A 20,249-nucleotide genomic window follows, 5' to 3' on the forward strand; every position below is an offset into this window, starting at 1 on the left:
GCAGTTCTAATTGCTTTAAAGATATCTCAAATATTCCTGTTGGGGATCTGTAAACAGAAATTATCAGAACTCTCTTGGAAAGTAATTTCACTAAGGCTACAGTACATTCAAAATCTTTTTCAGCACAATATTTATCAACATTAACAGTTTCAGTTTTGATGTTGTCTTGTATAAAGATACATACTCCGCCTCCCGAGAATTTATTCCTACAATAGTGTGACACCAGTTTAAATCCTGGAATTCTAATTTGTGGAACTTGAATAGACTTTAGATGGTGTTCAGATAGACATACTATATTAACCTTAGTCTTATTTTCTACCTCAAACATGTCTAAGGCTTCAATAAACAAGTCAACTTTATTTACAATACTTCGAATGTTTTGATGGAAAATAGTGAGATGACTTTCAGGGGTCAGTCTGTTGTAGATCTGGCACTGACTGGTTTCATTTGTACATATTCCCGGCCTAAAAAATGTTTACTATTTTCATTTGACTTCTTTCTTATCACCCACTTATCGAGTAAGGTAGCCCTACAGGTTATTTTTTCTTTATCTAACACATCGTTGTTATTCTCCCTTATTACCCATCTATCTAAAAAGGTACACTGTTTGACATGTACTTTATTTTGTATACTGCACAACTGATTGTAGATCAATGATGCAATGTGTTGTTTTCCTCTGTTGTTTAGATGCTGACCATGCCTAGTATGAAGTGCTCTATCTAATTTACTTATATCAACATATTTTACATTGTTGAACTGCATGCATAAGTTTTGAATATTTGTATTTGTAACCCTAATAGCAGCATTTACACAAGATGAGCTATCTAAATCATATCTAATGGGAAGACTCACTACAACTATAGTTTTGTTGCTCAAGGCTTTGAGTGACTCACTGAGGGTATGAACTGCTTCCATGCCTTGATTTTTGGCCACATCGTTCGAGCCACCAATTATCACCACATAGTCATAATTTTTTACAGATGCTGAATCTTCAAGAAAACCTTTCATTGCTTCTTTTAGAGGGGCCCCTGGTTTAGTTACACCAATTGCATTGATGTTATTACTGTAGTCAGATATCAGTTCAGATAAGCCTCTGGCATGACTGTCGCCGACAATTAATACACGATTCTGCTGTTCAGTCTTGTTTATTTTGTTGCATTTATTTTTGTTGACTTTGTCATCGTTTTTACTGCTGCTAATGGGGTGGATGCTATTCCTGTGGGTGTTTCTTGCTTTGTTGTAGGTAGTTTTTGAGGCTTGTCCCATTGCCGAAGAGATCGCCTGACAAGGTACTGAAATTTCTGAATCTTCAAATTTGCGGGTGTTTTGTTTTTCGCAGGAGATGTTCTTACTACGTGATATTTCCCTTCTTGGGGACGAGATTATGGCATTCTCAAAATCCGTTTGATGACTAGGCTTGTTACCGTGTTTACCTGTAGCAACATCCGAGAGATGTGGAAAATCACGCGAATTTCTAAAGACTGAAAACCTATTCGAGAGTTGCATGATGTTGGGTGGAGAGCAGATGGGTGGTCTACACGTATTATGTTTCGTCGTGTTCACCCACGTGTTATCAGTCTTTTCAGGATATTTTAGTGCTGATTTTTGTGTAGAAAGTTCTTCTGTTAAAATTTTTACTATTTCTTTCAGTGATGCAATCTCCTCTGTTAAACTCTGAATTATTTGTTTGTACTCACAGTTCTCAAGCGATCCATGATTTGCATTACCATTATTCACTGTATCGCCATTTTCTTCTGCACATGTTGTGCAAAGCCATTTATCTTCCGGAATATTCTGTTCTTCCACTTCACAACACTTTCCAAAATGAAACCACGAATCACAATTTTCACAGAGGATGCCATTTCTCACAGCCTTGTAACATTTACCGCATTTTGCATTTTTTAAGACTTTATTTTTATTTGTAACACTGGAATACGACTTGCGAACAGACGCCATGCTACTGACATGACAACAGAGTGGTGGGGGTGGGATTTATAAACATAGCTAGTATGGCTGCATTATTTAAGTATTCTTTATTTCTTTTTTGGACATTTAAACATAGCAGTATGGCGCCTTTTTGAGAATGTAAGCATATATTCCTTATTTAATTTTCCACTTCCCAACTTGTTCGTGGTCTGGTTGGTAAGGTGTCTGCTTACTAACCTCGACATTGTTACATCCCATGGATCGAATCCCCACACCGCCCAGCTTTTTTGTATGCAATTCCTGCCATCGAAGCGACGGTGGCGCGCTCCGGTAACCAAAGGCTGAACTAAGATGGCGGCCTCCAGAAGACGAAAACAATATGGCGGCCCCCAGTGGCGGCAACGGTGGCACGCTCTGGTAACCAAAGGTTGAACTAAGGTGATGTATGTCAACAACAATGGCGGCCCCCACGAAACAAGATGGCGGCCCCCAGAGTGTTCTGGCCCAATGTTTACATTTTTCAATGTTTACATTGGTCCAGAAACAGCCTGCACCCCCTACTATAATCAATAAATTTTTATTGTGTTAGCGACTTGACTTCACCTAAGCCACTGACAAAACCTGATAGCCTATATGTTTCAGAAACGAAATAGCCCTTATTAGCCTACTTTACTCTAAGAAAAGTAGTGTAAACTAATATATCGTCTTTATTCATGCCGGATATCTGTATGTATATTTATATTAACAATATTTGTAAAATTATGATAATCGCTAGAAAATAAGCCTACGTTTAACCAAATACTATGCAGATCAATACCGGGCACTATGTTTCGTTAGAAAAGTGAGTGAAACCGCCGCTACTAGCACTACCTCTTGATTGCTGGATGCAATATAATTCGAAATAATGCTTTGTTATAGCACTGTATAGATTTTTAATCGCGTTTTTCAGGTACTTTTGATAATTGCAAGTCCAAATAAGGCTAGAATAATGGTAATTAATAATCTTTATTTTGTGTTAGAAGTAAATTCACAGTAATTTTAGTACACATTTTCTGAATTCAACTCTCGACTTTTCAATTTAAACGAATACGGCGAAACACCTAACTTCATCCACATCCCGCTAGGATCGCTGGTCAAAGTAGTTTCCGCTACTTTTGCCGAATTTCCGGTATTGCTCTGTATTGTATTTGGTTTACTTCATTCGGCAATGAAACGTATGATTTTTTGATATGTAGTATTTCATGATTTATGATGTAATTTCACATAATTTTTTATTTTTAATTTAGTCCGAAATTTTTTTACGTCTGTAATTTGTTTACTCTATGTGATATAAGTATGCCTGTGTTCCAGGTACTATGCAATTTAAAGTAACGATGATGTTGTACTTTTACAGTATTTTTTTATTAAATAAATTGTTCCATGCAATCCCTGTTTTCACACCTTTACAAAGATAGCGTAGTACGCCACATTGGTTGTAATATGGAGCAAAATAAGTAGGCCGCGTGGCGCGACGCCTGAAGCATTTTATTGTGAAATTTAAGTAATTTGAGAGCCTACTAGGAATGCGTATCGTCCCAGAACAGTTTTCAGAGATGTGAAGCTACATTGTGTGGTAAAAGAAAGTAGTTTTGAAATGGTAATCTATAAATTTGTATTAAGAGAATAGATGTGGTTAACCACTTTTAATTATTGTAGTTAGCTTTGCTTAAGCCAGCCTGCCTGAAGAGAATCTACGGTGATTTTTTAAGAGAATTTAATTTCGGTTTATATCGGATTCATAATTGAGAATATTTTACAATTAATGAGAGGAGGTTGTATTTGTTTTGCTATGATATTGACGATCCTGCCAAGTTACAAAAGCTCTGATTGTGATGAGAATAATTAATTGCTTTAACCTAGCCCCGGAGCAATATTATAGTCGACTTTATTTTGATTTAAAAACCTGAGATGTTTATATTACTTCTATAATTACGTTGCAGAGATTTTTAATTCGGTTAATTGCTATAATACCTGTAAACCTGTGCTATTCGTTTTCCCTCCGAAACATCAAAAAACATTGTAATAAATTAATTGCATTATATTTAATTTATTATTACTGTAAATGGGAGATTTGGTCTTTTCCCTTTAGTATAGCCGTGCGAAGCCGGGTCGGTCAGCTAGTAATCTATACTAATATTATAAAGCTGAAGAGTTTATTTGTTTGTTTGTTTGTTTGTTTGTTTGAACGCGCTAATCTCAGGAACCACTGGTCCGATTTGAAAAATTCTTTCAGTGTTGGATAGTACATTTATCGAGGAAGGCTATATATATTATATTATCAATAACATTAGGGATCCTTACTAAAAGTCCAATTTAGAATCAAATGCGTTGGAGGGGGTTAGATACAACATGCAGTACAAGTACGAAGTGTGTGTTGACAATGCCGCAGGCGCTAGAAGTTTATTTCCTATTGCCTATTAACATTGTTGCCACGCACTAGATGCCTTATCATTCTTAATTTTCCCATTCAAGTAAAAAACACCCGTGTGATATTAACAACGAAGCAATCAGTACCCTCATAATAGTTCAATTAGTATTTAAATACTTTTTATCACTTTAAATCGCAAACCTAAACTATTGTTTTTTATCCTCTCTCTGTGTTTAATTTGTTTGTTTTTTTCTTTTACTAGAATAATTTTTATTATTTTTAATTAATTTTAATTTTTCGGACCATCAATAATTTTCCTCTCCCGTTACAATTCTGAAAACGACTTGTGTGTGTGTGTGTGTGTGTATTTATATATATATATAAATATATATATATATATATATATATATATATATATATATAAGCGAAATACCACTCACTGACTCACTCATCACGAGATCTCTAAAACTATACACCCGATTGACTTGAAATTTAGCATAGTTACTCATTTTGTGATGTAGACGCTCACTTAGAACGGATTCTGCGGAAATCCGAAACCAAGGGGAGTTTCGGGGGCGTAATATATAAAAATTTCCAGTTTTTGGTAGGAAATCACCATGGCAACGGCTGTTGCTTTGTTGATGCTTCATTCGTCTCTATGGCAACGACTATTTTATTGTTAGTGCAGTCCTCATCACCGTTGAAATTTTGCGGGTACTTTAAATATCAAAAATTGCCCTTTTTTTCAAGTATATATATTTTACAGCCTTGAAACTTCACAGTAATGTTCCTTATGTTACGCAGGATGACATTTTCCGAAAAATAGATCCCATGGGTGGTTAAAACCAGGCAACAGTGGGTACTTTGTCTGCATGAGAACAGGAGTTTGCATTGTTCACGCCTTCTGCGTCTCCATGGCAACGGGCATCGCGCGGCAGTGGCGTACCCACAAGGAGGGGCATGTATAATGAGCGGCGCAAGAGTGATCTGCCTGTAGACTGCCGTAGCGAAGTACGGGTACATCAGTTGTACGTTGCGTGCACGAGTTGGGAAACCATCGGTGCTATTCATTTTCTCTCTGGTACATTATACAGCATTGTAATAAATTTTCACACAATTTTTTTTATTTACCATTACTGTAAATGGGAGATGCGGCTTAATTTTTTTCCATTAGTATAGCCGTGTAAAGCCGGGTCGGGCAGCTTAGTATAATAATATAAAGGTGGAGGTGTTTCGAGTACTATGGCACTGGTTCCCATTTTGAGAAGTCAATGTGTTTAGTGAGTAGGTAAAACTAAACGAAAGACAAAAATTTTACCGTCTGTTAATAAAAGTACATATATAGTTGTTTAAATATGATACAGAACCACTGAACTTCTTTCAACAGAGCCATACGCCAGCGACCGTATGTAACTGCGATGCCATTCAGATTTCACTCTAAATTTCTTTTGAACTTTCGAGGCTAAGTTACAATGGAAAGTACGTGGTTGTTAGTTTTTTTAATCTTCGACACATTTGTGACTCTGAGTTCTATTATATTTACTTATATTGTATAAAACACCACATATTATAACTTGAACAGTGAAAAAATATGTTGCGATTATTATTTTCCTGTTTATATATTATCGCTGTTACATCTCTTTACATTTTGGTTTTATTTAGCAGAAAATTATATTAGAACTCCGAGTCACATAAGTGTCACACAAGTTATGGTATTTTCACTCCTAAACCTCTTATAAAGACCTCGCCAAAATACATAACATAATCTTTTTAATATATATGGACCTTTGAAAAATGCGGAACTGTCATATAGGAGATGCACACTTTTAGATATTACCGAGTACTTATTTTTAATTCTGAATGGCAACGCTTAAAATTAACATTAAATTACGAAGCAATTATTCTTAAGTTATTTACAAGTAGACATACCAAATCCTTAAGTACTTCATGTTGCACATATCATGCACCCTTCTTACAAAAATTGAAGACACTTAAATTAACGTAAGAATATTGTTTTGGTATTTTCAATATTATCTCCAACATGTCCAAAGTAATGCCACCATCGTTGTCCGCATCACTATTTTATTACATGCTCTACTTAGTATAAATACTAACAAGTTAAATGTTTAATATTTCTAGAAACGAACCGTGTTCTGGTGTAAACACGCATATTGAAGTACAGCTTAAATTTTAATTCATATTATAATTTATTTGTTTAAAGCAAGCTTTTGCCGCTTTCAAATTATAAAATGTTACAAATTATTCTTAAATAAATTGGATAAGAGAAAAATGTGATCTAGAAATTCAGACACCAGTTTTTTTGCTAGGCTGAAAGCTATTTTATCTTGTAGAAAATATTGAAGTTGTAACATCTTCAGAATTACTTGTTCACAATGAAATGCATAGCCCTACTTTGGTTTCAGAACAGAGTTTAAAAGGTTGGGAGGTAAGTAACTCGATTAAAATTTGACGTTGTGGCCCACTCAAGATTCGGGATAAGCATTTGGCGTTGTAGTTAATATAGAGTTCAGCGTTGTGGTCAGTTAAGGATTGGCCGTAGAGGACAATAAATTCATGATTCGGCGTTGGGGTCACTTCATTATTCGGTGTTGATGTCACTTTATGATACGGTGTTGAGGTCACTTCGTGATTCGATGTTGATATCACTTCGTGATTTGGCATTGTGGACAATTAGGCATTCGGCATTGTTTTTGATTACGGTACAACTACGTTTTATGATTAAATTTTTCGAAACCTTATAAAACATTTTATGTCATTTAATTATTAACTACCATAATATAGTTTTACAATTAAACATTAATTATTATTAATTATTTCATGGTCCCCTTGTACTGGCACTAGGAGGTGAAAAGTGAACCCTGCTAGCGAACCATGGGAACCACAGAGCTATAGTAAAACGAAAATAATAATAATAATTATAGGTACTTAAATATACGGTGGCTGAGTACCCATCAGTTTGGTAGAAATACGCTTGAAGGTTTGTTATTTTGAAAATAAAAGTGTCTTTCTTAAATCAAAACGTAAATGTCGAATACCATATAACTAATTGCATGCCTGATTTGACGCGAATCGATTAAGTAATGTTAAAAACTAGAAACCCGCCCCGGCTTCGCACGGGTAGCAGAGCACATATGCCTACATAAACGGACGTTACAATCCTGATCCGGAAAGGAATATGCATGCCAAATTTCAAGTCAATCGGACGTATAGTTTCGGAGATCTCGTGATGAGTCAGTGGTATTTCGATTATATTTATAGATTATGGCATAGTCTTAATTTTTGAGACGAATAATGATTACAAAATAAGACGAAAATAATGCATAAGTGTCACAATTAAAGGTGGTTTAACGTAGATAAATAAACGAAACATTATAGTTGGCAGAAAAGTTTAATATAATTGCCTCATATTCTGAAAACTTATAGTGTTGTATTTTGTTGCATTACTTGACAACCAAATTTGTCACAAGTAAGCTGTGGAGTTCTGATGTTATAAAGTAAAAGTTTTATATGTTATGTTTCAGTATCTTAGAAGCTAGTGAATTAATAAATTTACATAAATAACAATTTCGTTCTAGCACAGTGGACTGGTTGTTAAAACGTGTCAAACATTTCAGGAGATTTGATATTAGCCACATCATTTAAAATAGTTCAATTTTGAAAAAGAGAGAGTGCATTAACTTCTTGTTTCTCATAAAGTTATCTCTTCTGTATTATATTTATTTGAAAACTAAATTTACTGCGAGTATGGCGTATAGCTCCCAAGAAATTAAGTAGGTTAAAATTTGTGTAATGGTTCCTGCGATATTATATATGCAGCAAACGAAACGCAGAATAAAAAAATACGTATTACTGAAAATGTTTCAGTAGCATGTAAATGGGCATACTGGCGCAGGCTTCAGGCTGAGGTGCGAGGTGCCGGGTCAATGACCGATTGCTCTGACGTCACGGCGGCCATCTTGGATGCTCGTGACCTTGACCTTTGAACTTGACCTAGAAATTTGACCCTCAAAACTTGTCAAAATTGTCCAAAATTGGGCAAAATTTGCCCAAAATTCCTCAAATACCGCAAAAATTTTCATTTTTGTGGAAAAAAATTTCGCCAAAAAATCTCAAAAATTTTGATAAATTAAAAATTTCTCTTTTCGAGGGAAAAATTCCCGTTTTGAGGGAAAATTTCCCGTTTTTAGTCCTTAAAAATCCGAGCGGCTAGAAATGTCCATATAGAGGCTTAAGCATCCATGTCTACAGCCTCCGATAAGCCTCTGACGTCATCATGGAATATGTCATCTTGGATTGTGACGTCACCGTTGCAGTTTCCGTTACGTCCGCCATCTTGAAAATCTTTATTTATTATCTGATTTTAAAGAAAGAAAATTTTAAAATTTATAAAAAAATTAATTTAATATAATTTAATAAAAAATATTTAAAAAACATACATTTACGACACGGAACTCGGAGTCCTCGGTTCGAACCTGGTGAGGGCAAAAAAAAAATGGCGACCGATCCTTCCCTCACAGTGGATGCTGGCAGACTTACCCCCACCACATTTTTTTCCAAAGTATATATATCGTCACCTAGTATGACGTCATGTCCGCCATCTTGTCTTCATATGCTGGAAGCCATCATCATGGTATCGACTACTAGAGTGCGCTGATGCCATGGTAGTGTAATTCTTACCCGCTAGAGTGCAGAAATCATTTATTATTACTGTGACACCTGCCATCTCGTCATTTGGACGCCATCTTGAAATTGTGTAATTATTTAGCTAGAAATGCGGAAAAAATTCCAAAATTCACCAAAAAAATTGGCAATAATTTTACAGATTGATTCGATCAGCTCCTGTCCTTGGTTCGATACTCGATCGATGTAATAATGTTTAATTTTATGTAAAAATAATAATTTCAATAAACCATGTTCAAAATTCTTAAAGAGACTTTAAATCCTCTACTACCATCATCCTATAAGCCATCAAGACCACCATATTGGTTATTCGTAATAATTAACCTACAAATTCAGGAAAAAGTTAAAAATTCATTAAATAAATTTGCAAACAATATACTGATTAATTAGATCGACTAAGCTCCTTGGCACGATCCTGGTCGAAGCTAAAAGAAATTTAATTTAAATACCAGAAAAGTGTAAGGTTCGAGAAATAAAATACCGCAAGTTCTTTTACAACATTATATTTATTACATAATTTCTATTCTACTACAGGATCACTTGCGAAAGCCAGCAATCTTATAATCATTTAGCCCTGCATAGGCACGAAATGACTAATTCTTAGCTCCAATCGGTTTATACTAGACAGAGACCAACCAGATCCTTTACTGACATAGTCCTATTCTTCTTGACACAGTTTCTGGATACCAAGTTTAACAGATTGCTTCACATCGTCAGAACTGTAAAATTGTAACGGTCGATGTCTTGAGAGGACTTCTTCTCTAGGTCCTCGAACGGAAACGATTTACCATATAAACAGTCAAGCCACAAGTTAAAATTTAAAGGTCCGTACGTTGTTACTTCATCAGAGAGCTGATTGATTATGTTCTACCTGATATCTTCAAGAAAAATAAAAATGTCTTTAGCTCCAAATGCTCCAAATGGTTCCAACAGCTCCAACAACCTCCAAATGCTCCAAATGGCTCCAACAGCTTCCAATGGCTACAAATGGCTCCAAATGCTCCAAAAGGCTCCAAATGCTACAACAGCCTCCAAATTCTCCAACAGGTCTAAATGCTCCAAATGGTTCCAACAGCTCCAACAACCTCCAAATGCTCCAACAGCCTCCAAATGCCTAAGAGAGCTCCAAATGCTCCAAATGGCTCCAACAGCTCCAAATGGCTCCAAATGGCTCCAAATGCTCCAAAAGGCTTCAAATGACTCCAACAGCTCCAAAAGGCTCCAAATGATCAATCGGCTCCAAATGCTCCAACAGGTCCAAATGCTCCAAATGATTTCAATTACGTTTCTTATCGAACTTGACATGATTACTTACATGTTTTTATTAGTATACATTTTGACTGGCAGTGGTGACGTTTTTTTATACCTTTAAGTTATAAGTTTTATTTAGAAATCAGATTTCGAGAAATGGTAGATACCATCTTGAAAAAAAAATTATTAATTTATCTTCAATTTTATACACATACATTAAATTTAAGCTATTATTGTATGTAGCCAGCTTCCCTCAGTTCTTTAAGTATGAAGGATATTTCTTTAATGTTCGAATATTTTCCTGCACAAAGCGAACCATGTAGTAGTCTTAGCCTGTCAACTAATATGTTAGGATCTTCCCATGAGGTATAATCAATCTCTTCTGATACGTTCATCATCCTTGCATGTTTATAATAAATATTGTTATTTCTGGTGTCTTTCGTTTTAACACCAACCACAAGGTCACTTTCGACATCGTGCCAGTGATTATCACAAGCTTGATCAGGATAATTTATTTTATTCCGACGTTTCCATCGTTTTGGTCTCAAGCCACCATCATAGTCTTCGCTCTTGCATGCTTTTGGCGCTTCAGCACAGTACTCAATCATGTAAGCCTTAGATGTGTCAGCATGGTCATCGTTCATGTCAGCTTCTGATGTGTCACCACAGTCTTCAATCATGTCAGCATCACAAACTTGATCAGGATAATTTATTTTATTACGTCTTTTCCATCGTTTTGGTCTCAGACCGTCATCACAGTCTTCGATCTTGCCTGCTTTAGGTGCTTCAGTACAGTACTCAATCATGTCAGCCTCAGATGTGTCACCACAATCTTCAATCATGCCGGCTTCAGATGATTCATCAAAGTCTTCGACCTTGTAAGCTTCAGGTGGTTCTCCATCATTCACATTTTCATGGAGACGACTAGATATTGGAGTAAATATCTTTTCATTTCTAATGTGGTTGCAACTTTCTTCGTTTGTTTTAAATTTTAAGTTATTATCTTGATCTAGATCAGTATTTTTAGCATTAGCTTCTTCGCCTTCGTTCCTCTTCAGCGATGTTGCAGCCCAGTCTTCGTTATCTTTATTCATCTTAATTGTACAGGTCTTACAATGTCTATCCAAGTAATATCTTCTACCAAAGGATTTCTGGCACTGACTGCAATGAAATGGTTTTTGACAAGGATCCAAATTACACTCGCTTCTCTCATGTCGTTTAGCATTCTTTACAGTATCTACAGTGATGACATTTTGATACAGCTACAAATCCCGAATCAGGATTCATATTAGTTACTGAGACTAATGCCAGATGCAAACTAAGAGTTTTAAATTAGATCTATTACTTAAATATTATTTTTTAATTATTTCATCAGCGAGAATTATTTTATCTCATTCAAAGGTACTTGTTGCAAGTAGTTCTGCTTTTCAACAACAGATGTCGACACATGTTACTTGCAGGTAAATAATATTTAGTTCTTTTATGCGGGATGCGGGATGCTCACTAACGATCGCAAAAGAAGGATGGCTTCGCTAAACTCCAAGGAGAAGGAAGTTCGTCCTTCCTGTTAGTGCTTCTTAGATTTCTCAGAGATTATTATTTTTTGACTGAGTAATGATATTTCTTTTTTTATAAATTTCCACCTGAAAAAAATATTACAAGTGTTGATTAAGTATCAGAAATTCACTAATTACATGTAACCTTGAATAAAATGACATGCCTCATTAAGTAAAAAAAATCCTTTCGTGCAGAGATCAACTTCTCATCTGTAACCAGAAGCACCCGGAGAAAACCATAAGATGTCGAGTCAGGATTAATCAGATGCACTCGGAGAAAACCATCAGATGTCTAGTGAGGAATAATCAGAAGCACTCGGAGAAAACCATCAAAATATTATCATGAATAATCAGGAGCACACGGAGATCCCACCAAAAGTTTTCCTAGATATCGTGAAATAAAAAATTTAAAATAAAAACAAAAAATACAAAAACAAATTCTGCTAGCATGTGAACATCTCATTGTATTGCAAAGTTAGAGTTCCAGTACAAGCCAGATTTTGTTTTTGTATTTTTTGTTTTTATTTTAATTTTTTTATTATATTTAAGTACCTATTATTATTATTATTTTCGTTTTACTATAGCTCTGTGGTTCCCATGGTTCGCTAGCAGGGTTCACTGTTCAACTCCTAGTGCCAGTACAAGGGGACCATGAAATAATTAATAATAATTAATGTTTAATTGTAAAACTATATTATGGTAGTTAATAATTAAATGACAAAATGTTTTATAAGGTTTCGAAAAATTTAATCATAAAACGTAGTTGTACCGTAATCAAAAACAATGCCGAATGCCTAATTGTCCACAATGCCAAATCACGAAGTGATATCAATGTCGAATCACGAACTGACCTCAACACCGTATCATAAAGTGACCTCAACACCGAATAATGAAGTGACCCCAACGCCGAATCATGAATTTATTGTCCTCTACGGCCAATCCTTAACTGACCACAACGCTGAACTCTATATTAACTACAACGCCAAATGCTTATCCCGAATCTTGAGTGGGCCACAACGTCAAATTTTAATCGAGTTACTTACCTCCTAACCTTTTAAACTCTGTTCTGAAACCAAAGTAGGCCTATGCATTTCATTGTGAACAAGTAATTCTGAAGATGTTACAACTTCAGTATTTTCTACAAGATAAAATAGCTTTCAGCCTAGCAAATAAACTGGTGTCTGAATGTCTAGATAACATTTTTCTCTTATCTAATTTATTTAAGAATAATTTGTAACATTTTATAATTTGAAAGCGGCAGTAGCTTGCTTTAAACAAATAAATTATAATATGAATTAAAATTTAAGCTGTATTTCAATATGCGCGTTTACACCAGAACACGGTTCGTTTCTAGAAATATTAAACATTTAACTTGTTAGAATTTATACTAAGTAGAGCATGTAATAAAATAGTGATGGGGACAACGATGATGGCATTACCTTGGACATGTTGGAGATAATATTGAAAATACCAAAACAATATTCTTACGTTAATTTTAGTGTCTTCAATTTTTGTAAGAAGGGTGCAAGATATGTGCAACATGAAGTAGGGGAGAGTTGGGTAAAACAGGGTAGTTGGGTAGAACGGGGTACTACTGTTATTTTCCGTACACGTGCTGCTATCTGTGTGTACGTTTGGTAAGTTACTCCTCTACACATCGTCACTAGAGTGAGGTAATATGAAGTGTCGCACAGTATTCATTCGTGCGTAATAATGGAAATTACAAATTTATGATGTTTCACTAAAATGTTTAGCGTGTATTGGCTATACAATATTTAATCAGCGGTTGCAGATATATTTTATGGTAACTTGTATTCAAGTAAAGTATTATATTTGCTATGTTGTGCCATAGTAATCGATGTAATTGACGGGTGTTAAGATTTTCTGTTGTCGTTTTTGCTTGAGAACCTGCATGTAGGGTAAAACAGGGTACACAGGTAATGGGTAAAACGGGGTAGTACCCCGTTCTGCCCTACCAGTTTCCTGTTTTAACCATCTTTTCGATCAATTATGCAAATGAATTTTAAAATTAAAAACAATTTTGTTATGCATACTAAATGTTATACAGAGTTACCTACAGTACATTTATACAGTCACCCAAAAGTCTTGTATCGGTGAGAAAAAAATTGGAAATGTAAAAATGTTGTAGGCACATGTAATTAAATTGTAATTTGACTTTATCATTTTTTTCTATTTTATAAATAAAGTGATTCATGCTATTTATAAAATATTAATGCAATGCAACTCTTGAAAGAGTATATATATATATATATATATATATATTATTTTTTTTTTGATAAACACAAGAACGGACTAGCTGAGAGACATTATTAACTTAATAAAATTACTAATGAAGTTCATGAGTTTTCATTATAATAGATTAAACATTTTCTTTTCTATTTTAACAGGTATAACGATGGGTAGAAATTATACCAGAAAGACTAAGAGGCAGTCCTGGCCAGAGGATAGTATGGAAATAGCTGTCAGTGAAGTCATAGGTGGTACGATGGGATATATGAAGGCTGCAAAGACATATTGTGTTCCACAAAGTACACTGGAAGTAGTATGTAAATGACGGAACTAGATCTGGCGCCGGCGCGTGGATTGTGATTGTCGGTCCACCATCTTGGATTTGTGACGTCACGACGGCAAAAATTCCTCAAAATTCCTCAAAAATGACTCAAAATGACTCAAAATTTCCCGTTTTAAGAAAAAAATTCCCGTTTTCGAGGGAAAAATTCCCGTTTCGAGGGAAAATTTCCCGTTTTAGTCCTTAAAAATCCCAGCGGCTAGAAATGTCCTGATAGAGGCTTAAGCATCCTTAACTCAAGCCTCAGTTAAGCCTCTATCAGGATGTGACCTTGACCTTTGACCTTGACCCCGACGGCCATCTTGGATCCACCATCTTGGATGACGTCATTTCGTTTTCTCGAACATTCCGGCATTGTGTAATCCGACATTTTGAATTATGACGTCACCGTTGCAATTTCCGTTACGGCCGCCATCTTTAAATTTATTATCCGATTTTAATGAAATTTTCTTTAAAAATTATAAAAAAATATAAATAATAAAATTTTAATAAAAATATTTAAAAATCATACATTAACGACACGGAGTTTGGAGTCCTCGGTTCGAACCCGACGGGTGCAAAAAAATAAAAATGGCGACCGATCCTTCCCCCGCGGTGGACGCTGGCATACTGACTCCCTCCACTTTTTTAAAGCATATATATCGTCACCTAGTATGACGTCATGTCCGCCATCTTGTCCTCGTCTGCTGGAAGCCATCATCAGTGTATCGTCGGCGAGAGTGCGCTGACGCCATGTTAGTTTAATTTTTATCCGCTAGATTGCAGTAATCATTTATTATTGCTGTGACACCCGCCATCTTGAAATTCGGCCGCCATCTTGAAATCATGTAATAATGTAGCTATAAAAGCGGGAAAAAATCCAAAATTCACCAAACAAATCACTCATTAACTTACATATTGATTCGATTAGGTCGACTAAGGTCCTTGGTACGATCTAGGACGATGCAAAAGAATTAAATATAACATCAATTTAACATAATAGTAACAGGTTCGAGGAATTAAACACCACAATTTCTTTTACAAACATAATATTTATTACATAATTTCTATTCTACTACAGGATCATTTGCGAAAGCCAGCAATCTTATAATCATTTAGTTCCGCAGCGGTATGAAATGACTAATTCTTAGCTCCAATCGGTTTATACTAGACAGAGTCCAGCCAGAACCTTTACAGACATAGTCCACCTCTTCTTGACAGAGTTTCTGGATACCGTTTTTAACAGTTTGCTTCACATCGTTAGAACTGTAAATTACTGCAGCCGATGTCTTGAATGCACACTTCTTCACTTTGTCATCGAACGGATATGGCTTTCCATATATACAGTCCAACCACAAGTTATATTTCAAAGGTCCGTTTGTTGCTACATCATCAGTAAGCTGATTGATTATGTCCTCTCTGATATCATCAAGAAAATTACAAATGTCTTTCGACTCACCTAACGTATTTAAATAATAGTAGTCCTTCAATGTTCCACGAAATGCAGACTGCGCCAAGTAGAAGCCATTATCGTTCACTTGTAATGCGCCGAACACAGTCTTAGGTTTATTTTCCTGTTCAGACGTCAACCAATCGGTTGCTGCACATCGGTTTTCTTGCTTGTACGCTCACGAGCCTTCAACCTAAACCGAGGAGTCGAAATTTCTGCAGGTAGTTCAGCAGTAGGCACACGGACTTCACCTTTACAGTTTTTCGCATGTCGTCGCAAATTATCAATTCTAGTAAACCATTCATGACACTCATCACATCGAAACTTCATGCGAGATGGATTCTTCGTGCATTTGCTCCGCTCATGTCTTCGTGCATCATGAGCAAATGCGAACGACGTATCACAGTAGCTGCAAGGATACCGTGGTGATGAAGACGAACCTTTCAGACCCGATCCAGATACTGACGTTGCCGCAGTTGCACCATCTCCAGGCATACTCTTATGAACATCAATGCATCGTTGTTGCGCCGAAACCTTTACTTTCTGCCGAACAGCAGGACCTTTGCATGCCTTCATGTGCGTTTTCATATTATCTTTTCTGGCAAACTGCTTATGACATTTCTCACAAACAAACATTTTACGATATAGGTTCTTGGCACATTCTCTATTCTCATGTCGTCGAGCATTGCTGTTGTTTGAGAAAATCTTGTCGCAGTAACAGCACCGATGTTCGTTAGTTGTTGTCGATTCGGCATCCATTGAAGTCTCCATTGATGGCGAACCAGCGTTCGCCGAGTTTCCCTGTGCAGCCAGCACTAGCGGCATTAAAGTCTCTTCTGCTGGCGGTACCACGTCTGTTGAAGTCTCCTCCAGTGTTGACATCGACGTTGCCAACGGGATCTGCTCCACCATCGTCGACGCTGACGTCAAGGTTCCCGCAGTCGATGGTACAACCTCCATCGAGTTTGTCGTTAAAGTCGGTAAAGATGCCATCGAGTTCGCAAGAACAGGTAATTACGTGATTAATGCACCAGAAGAAACAAACTAGGTGATCCTTACACCGACGACGTCAGTAACAAACTGAGCGACCTGCTGTCTAGGACTCACTTATATATATGCACCGTATGGAATAATACGCTAGTCAAATCAAGAACCATTTACAATAATACTAGAGTCAAAACAACATTAAAAATAGAAGGACCGACAACGAAAAGGCAGCACATTTGGAAGCACCGACAACGAAAAGGCAGCACATTTGGAAGCACCGACAACGAAAAGGCAGCACATTTGGAAGCACCGACAACGAAAAGGCAGCACATTTGGCAGCACCGACTACGAAAAGGCAGCACATTTGGAAGCACGGACAACGAAACGGCAGCACATTTGGAAGCACCGACAACGAAAAGGCAGCACATTTGGAAGCACCGACTACGAAAAGGCAGCACATTTGGAAGCACCGACAACGAAAAGGCAGCACATTTGAAAGCACCGACAACGAAAAGGCAGCACATTTGGCAGCACCGACTACGAAAAGGCAGCACATTTGGAAGCACCGACAACGAAACGGCAGCACATTTGGAAGCACCGACAACGAAAAGGCAGCACATTTGGAAGCACCGACAACGAAAAGGCAGCACATTTGGTAGCACCGACAACGAAAAGGCAGCACATTTGGAAGCACCGACAACGAAAAGGCAGCACATTTGGAAGCACCGACAACGAAAAGACAGCACATTTGGAAGCACCGACAACGAAAAGGCAGCACATTTAGAAGCACCGACAACGAAAAGGCAGCACATTTGGAAGCACCATCATCGAAAAGGCAGCACATTTGGAAGCTCCATCAACAAAAAAAGGCTAAAAGGAAGCACAAGTTACGAGATCTAAGTCTTAGTTAGAAATCAGAATACAAAAATAAAAACATTAAATTATTATAATTTAAATTATTTATTTTATTGCTTTACATTATACAAATGCATGTAAAAAAAGCCATTATTGTATGTAGCCAGCATTCCTCAGTTCCTTGAGTATGAAGGATATTTCTTTGATGCACGAATAGTTTCCTGCACAAAGCGAACCATGTAGAAGTCTAAGCCGGTCAACCAATATGTTTGGATCTTTCCATGAAGTGTAATCATTCTCTTCTACCACCATCTTCCTTGCACCTTTATAATAAATATTATGATCTCTGGTGTCTTCCGTTTTACCACCAACCTCAGGGTAACTTTCATGTTTGAGATGGTGATCATCACAAGCTTGATCAGATTTATTTAATATATCACGTCGTTTCCATTGTTTCGGTCTCAGGACACCGCCACATTCTTCGATCTTGGCAGCTTTAGGTGCTTCATCATAGTTTATGTCTTTGTCAACAGCCTCAGAGTCACTGTAACAATCACCGTAGAAGGAATCGTCTTCACCCAATTTACCGTAATAATTCGATGTTGATGATGTTGAAGTGTCTTCATCGTCTTCATGCTTCCTTTTTAGGAGTCCATCATTTTTACTAAGTAGGAAAGATCTACTTGAATTCGGCTGGAATATATTCTCACTTTTCACGTTAAGGATTCTTCCATTGTCTTCATTCTTCCGTAAATCATCAACCTTCTTCAATTTAAGTTCTTTGTCGAGATCGGAAGAGCCAAGAAAATTATTGTCGTAATGCAGATCACTCTTCTTTAGGCTAGTAGATTCATCGTTGTCCTCTAGCTTGTACGCAGGCTTGACGCTACAAGTTCTGCCATGTCTTTTTAGGCTCTCTCTCCGCGTAAACGACTTGCTACATCGAACACAACTTATCATATTGCGCAGTGGATTTTTAACACAGTCATTCTTCTCGTGTTGTCTTTTATTCTTTCTCAAGATAAACTCTTTACTGCAAAACTTACACCTATGTTCTTTCGATACAGCGTCAGATCCCAAATCGGAATTCATATTAGTTACTGAGACTAATGCCAGATACCAATTGAGTGTTTTAAATTAGATTCAATACTTAAATAGAAATTTTTTCATATTTCATCAGCGAGAATTAATATATCTCATGCAAAAGTACTTTATGCATATAGTTCTGCTTTTCAACAACAGATGTCGCCACATGTTGCTTGCAGGTAAATAATATTTAGTTCTTTTATGCGGGATGCGGGATGCTCACTGACGATCGCAAAAGAAGGATGGCTTCGCTAGACTCCAAGGAAAAGGAAGTTCGTCTTGCATGTTGGTGCTCCACAGATGTCTCATGGCGTAATATTAATTTGACTGAGTAATGATATTTGTTAATTCCACCTGATAAAAATATTGCAAGTTTTGATTTAGTAGCAGAAATTATCGAATTAAATGTAACTCCAAATAAAATGACATGTCTCATTAGACCAAAAAAAAAATCCATGCAGAGAGCGGTTTCTCAGAATAGTCAGAAACACTTGAAGAAACCACAGGAATGATTGCAAGAACACGGGAAAAACCATCAAAATATTGTCAAGAATAATCAGGAGCACACTGAGAAAACCACCATACTATTAACAATAATAATCGAAAGCACACGGAGAAAACCATCATAATATTGACCAGATTAATCGGAAGCACTCAGAGAAAACCACCACATGTTTTCCTTGATATCATAAAATTACAAGAAAAAATATTTAAAAATAAAAATAAATTAATAAAAAAATAAAAAAATAAAATAATGCATAAATTTCTGGCTTGTACAAGAACTCTATCTTTGCTCAACAATGATAAGTTTACAAGCTAGCAGAAACTGTTTATGCATTATTTTATTTTTTTATTTTTTTATTAATTTATTTTTATTTTTAAATATTTTTTCTTGTAATTTTATGATATCAAGGAAAACATGTGGTGGTTTTCTCTGTGAGCTTCCGATTAATCTGGTCAATATTATGATGGTTTTCTCCGTGTGCTTTCGATTATTATTGTTAATATTATGGTGGTTTTCTCAGTGTGCTCCTGATTATTCTTGACAATATTTTGATGGTTTTTCCCGTGTTCTTGCAATCATTCCTGTGGTTTCTTCAAGTGTTTCTGACTATTCTGAGAAACCGCTCTCTGCATGGATTTTTTTTTTGGTCTAATGAGACATGTCATTTTATTTGGAGTTACATTTAATTCGATAATTTCTGCTACTAAATCAAAACTTGCAATATTTTTATCAGGTGGAATTAACAAATATCATTACTCAGTCAAATTAATATTACGCCATGAGACATCTGTGGAGCACCAACATGCAAGACGAACTTCCTTTTCCTTGGAGTCTAGCGAAGCCATCCTTCTTTTGCGATCGTCAGTGAGCATCCCGCATCCCGCATAAAAGAACTAAATATTATTTACCTGCAAGCAACATGTGGCGACATCTGTTGTTGAAAAGCAGAACTATAT

Source organism: Bacillus rossius, chromosome 2 (genome assembly GCF_032445375.1).
Source record: "Bacillus rossius redtenbacheri isolate Brsri chromosome 2, Brsri_v3, whole genome shotgun sequence".
In the NCBI taxonomy this organism is placed as follows: Eukaryota; Metazoa; Arthropoda; class Insecta; order Phasmatodea; family Bacillidae; genus Bacillus; species Bacillus rossius.